Source organism: Lolium rigidum, chromosome 3, assembly GCF_022539505.1.
Source record: "Lolium rigidum isolate FL_2022 chromosome 3, APGP_CSIRO_Lrig_0.1, whole genome shotgun sequence".
Taxonomy (NCBI): domain Eukaryota; kingdom Viridiplantae; phylum Streptophyta; class Magnoliopsida; order Poales; family Poaceae; genus Lolium; species Lolium rigidum.
Window position 1 is genome coordinate 52,585,672 of NC_061510.1, and position 5,098 is coordinate 52,590,769.

Consider the following 5,098-nt stretch of genomic DNA (forward strand, 5'->3'; position numbering starts at 1 on the left):
TGCCCAACAAGATTGAAAGATAAACACCACATACTTCCTCATGAGCTATAAAACATTGACACAAATAAGAGGTAATAAATTTTGAATTGTTTAAAGGTAGCACTCAAGCAATTTACTTTGGAATGGCGGGAATTACCATGTAGTAGGTAGGTGTGGTGGACACAAATGGCATAGTGTTGGCTCAAGTATTTCGATGCATGAGAAGTATTCCCTCTCGATACAAGGTTTTAGGCTAGCAAGGTTATTTGAAACAAACACAAGGATGAACCGGTGCAGCAAAACTCACATAAAAGACATATTGAAAACATTATAAGACTCTACACCGTCTTCCTTGTTGTTCAAACTCAAAACTAGAAATTATCTAGACTTTAGAGAGACCAATTATGCAAACAAAATTTTAGCATGCTCTATGTATTCTTCACTAATAGGTGCAAAGTATATGATGCAAGAGCTTAAACATGAGCACAACAATTGCCAAGTATCACATTACCCAAGACATTATAGCAATTACTACATGTATCATTTTCCAATTCCAACCATATAACAATTTAACGAAGGGGAAACTTCGCCATGAATATTATGAGCTAAGAACACATGTGTTCATATGAACCAGCGGAGCGTGTCTCTCTCCCACACAAGCATGATGTAATCCAATTTATTCAAACAAGAACAAAAACAAAAGCAAACAAACAGACGCTCCAAGAAAAAGCACATAAGATGTGATGGAATAAAAATATAGTTTCGGGGGAGGAACCTCGATAATTTGTCGATGAAGAAGGGGATGCCTTGGGCATCCCCAAGCTTAGACGCTTGAGTCTTCTTGATATATGCAGGGGTGAACCACCGGGTGCATCCCCAAGCTTAGAGCTTTCACTCTCCTTGATCATAGTATATCATCCTCCTCTCTTGATCCTTGAAAACTTCCTCCACACCAAACTCGAAACAACTCATTAGAGGGTTAGTGCATAATAAAAATTAACATGTTCAGAGGTGACACAATCATTCTTAACACTTCTGGACATTGCATAAAGCTACTGGACATTAATGGATCAGAAATTCATCCAACATAGCAAAAGAGGCAATGCGAAATAAAAGGCAGAATCTGTCAAAACAGAACAGTCCGTAAAGATGGATTTTATTAGGCCACCAGACCTGCTCAAACGAAAATGCTCAAATTGAATGAAAGTTGCGTACATATCTGAGGATCATGCTCGTAAATTGGCATAATTTTCTGAGCTTCCTGCAGGGCAGTGGGCTCAGATTCGTGACAGCAAAGAAATCTGGAACTGCGCAGTAATCCAAATCTAGTACTTACTTTTCTATCAAAGACTTTACTTGGCACAACAAAACATAAAACTAAGATAAGGAGAGGTTGCTACAGTAGTAAACAACTTCCAAGACACAAATATAAAACAAAGTACTGTAGCAAAATAACACATGGGTTATCTCCCAAGAAGTTCTTTCTTTTAGCCATTAAGATGGGCTCAGCAGCTTTAATGATGCACTCGCAAGAAATAGTATTTGAAGCAAAAGAGAGCATCAAGAGGCAAATTCAAAACACATTTAAGTCTAACATGCTTCCTATGCATAGGAATCTTGTAAATAAACAAGTCCATGAAGAGCAAAGTAACAAGCATAGGAAGATAAAACAAGTGTAGCATCAAAAATTTCAGCACATAGAGAGGCATTTTAGTAACATGAAAATTTCTACAACCATATTTTCCTCTCTCATAATAACTTTCAGTAGCAACATGAGCAAACTCAACAATATAACTATCAAATGAAACATTCTTATCATGAGTCTCATGCATAAAATTATTACTACTCCCAACATAAGCATAATCAATTTTATTAGTTGTAGTGGGAGCAAATTCAACAAAGTAGCTATCATTATTATTCTCATCAAGTGTAGGAGGCATAGTATAATCACAACAAAATTTACTCTCAGCAGTAAGTGGCATCAAAGGACCACTATCATTATAATCGTCAGAAATAGGAGGCAAAGTATTATCAAAGAAAATTTTCTCCTCAATGCTTGGGGGACTAAAAATATCATGCAAACCAGCTTCCCCAAGCTTAGAACTTTCTATATCATTAGCAACAATGGTGTTCGAAGCGTTCATACTAATATTACTACCAGCATGCAAATAAGGTTCCATAGGTTTTTTAATTTTCGCACCAAACAATCCATGTTTTAAATCAGGAAATAGAATAAGAAGCTCACTCTTGTACATTATGCCAAACTAGTGTAAACAAGAAACAACAAGATGCAATTGCAGGATCTAAAGGAAATAGCTTTGAGCACACACACAACGGCGCAAGAAAAATACTTTACCTGGGACCGTAGTATGAGAGCCTTTTACCTTTCCTCCCCGGCAACGGCGCCAGAAAAGTGCTTGATGTCTACGTTCCCCCTCCTTTCCTGTAGACAGTGTTGGGCCTCCAAGAGCAGAGGTTTGTAGAACAGCAGCAAGTTTCCCTTAAGTGGATACCCAAGGTTTATCGAACTCAGGGAGGAAGAGGTCAAAGATATCCCTCTCATGCAACCCTGCAACCACAAAGCAAGAAGTCTCTTGTGTCCCCAACACACCAAATAGGTGCACTAGTTCGGCGAAGAGATAGTGAAATACAGGTGCTATAAATAAGTATGAGCAGTAGCAACGGTGCCAGAAAAGTGCTTGGCGTGTAGTTGATGGTGGTGGTATTGCAGCAGTAGTAACGCTAATAGAAACAAGTAAACAAGCAAGTAGTAACTCAGCAAGTAGTAACGCAGCGAGTAGTAAACAAGCAGTAGTAACTCAGCAAGTATTTAGGAACAAGGCCTAGGGATTACACTTTCACTAGTGGACACTCTCAACATTGATCACATAACGTAATAGATAAATGCATACTCTACACTTTTGTTGGATGATGAACACATTGCGTAGGATTACACGAACCCTCAATGCCGGAGTTAACAAGCTCCACAATAATGCTCATGTTTAAGTAACCTTTAGTGTAAGATAGATCAACGCTACTAAACCAAGTACTAGCATAGCATGCACACTCGTCACCTTCATGCATATGTAGGAGGAATAGATCACATCAATATTATCATAGCAATAGTTAACTCCATAATCTACAAGAGATCATGATCATAGCATAAACCAAGTACTAACACGGTGCACGCACCGTCACCTTTGCACACATGCAGGAGGAATAAACTACTTTAATAACAAATCACTAGAGTAGCACATGGATAAATTGTGATACAACATGCCGCAATCTTAAAGAGATATAAATAAGCACCTCACTATGCCATTCAACGAGTGAATAAGTATTCTGTGAAATCTAGCCTAAGAGACCCACACGGTGCACACACTGTCACCTTTACACACGTGGGACGAGGAGTCTCCGGAGATCACATAAGTAAAACCCACTTGACTAGCATAATGACATCTAGATTACAAGCATCATCATATGAATCTCAATCATGTAAGGCAGCTCATGAGATTATTGTATTGACACACATAGGAGAGAGATGAACCACATAGCTACCGGTACAGCCCCGAGCCTCGATGGAGAACTACTCCTCCTCATGGGAGCAGCAGCGGTGATGAAGATGGCGGTGGAGATGGCAGCGGTGTCGATGGAGAAGCCTTCCGGGGCACTTCCCCGCTCCGGCGAGGGTGCCGGAACAGAGATCCTGTCCCCGGATCTTGGCTTCGCGATGGCGGCGGCTCGGCGGGTTTCGTGGGTTTCGTCAATTGGTATCGGGTTTTCGATCCAGGGGCTCTTTATAGGCGGAGAGGCGGCGCGAGGAAGGTCGAAGGGCCGGCCAAACCCTAGGGGGCGCGGGCCACCCCTAGGCCGCGCCAGTGGTATGGTGTGGTGGGCTCGTGCCCCCCCTCTGGTCCCTCTCGTGTGTTCTGGATGCTTCCGGGGATTCTAAGATCTTTGGCGTTGATTTCGTCCGATTCCGAGAATATTTCGTTACTAGGATTTCTGAAACCAAAAACAACAGAAAACAGGAACTGGCACTTCGGCATCTTGTTAATAGGTTAGTTCCAGAAAATGCACGAATATGACATAAAGTGTGCATAAAACATGTAGATAACATCAATAATGTGGCATGGAACACAAGAAATTATCGATACGTTGGAGGCGTATCACCTACCCCTTCTCGATATAGATCCCGACCATGCAACGGGAGCATGGTGAGGGAGCGGTGCGCACATATACTCGTCGGTGTGGCGGCTGGATCTAGTGGTCTAGCAACTGGGAGGAGCATCAGCGGGTCAGTGTTAGAGCATTTTCAGTCGCATCTCCAAAATGGTGTCCAAAAGAAGCGATTGTTGGGGACGCTGCTAGCTTGGCGCTGCCTTTGGGCGCGTTCGTTTTCCAATCACGTCCCCTAAACATGGCATAAGAACAATAAAATACGACAAAAATTAAAGTATTTATTCAAATTTCATTATATGTTACAAAGTTCAATGAAAACAGCTAGGTTCGATCGATCTAAAACCTAGCCTACTTTCCGCCTTCCGGGGTGCTCGATGGATATCTTTGTCATTGTTCCCTTCCTCCTGCCAAGCTCTTGCGCCTACTGCTCCCCCTGAATCGTAGAATCCTGCTCCCGACATTCATGCGCCTCCTCGAGGAGCCTCTATCGCTCGGCTGCCATCAAGATCCGAGCCCCCCTTAATATGGACCCGTTCGACTGAGATTTTGACGTTGCGTCGCCATATGGCCTCGAACTCCTTCTCTTGGGCGTGGGAGTAATCCTGGAGCTTCTACGGTGACTCATAGGTCTCGACGATGACCTTCTGTTCCACTGACTTCTCCTCCGGGTCCAATCCTTCGCTCCAGTCCTCCAGGTAGTCTTCGTCCTCGTCCCCCTCATTCTCTTCCTCCTTCGCCGCCGCATATTCCGCCGCCTCCTTGCTCTACATCAGCCATGAACTCTGTGTCTAGGGCGTCGAACTCCTCCACGTCAGCATCGTCGAGTTCAGGCTCGAACGACGGCGACGCATGTTCTTCCGCCAGTGTGGAAGCGGAAACGGAAGCGGAGGTGGAGGCTCTGAGGCGCAACGCGTCCAGCATGGAGTTGATCGTTACG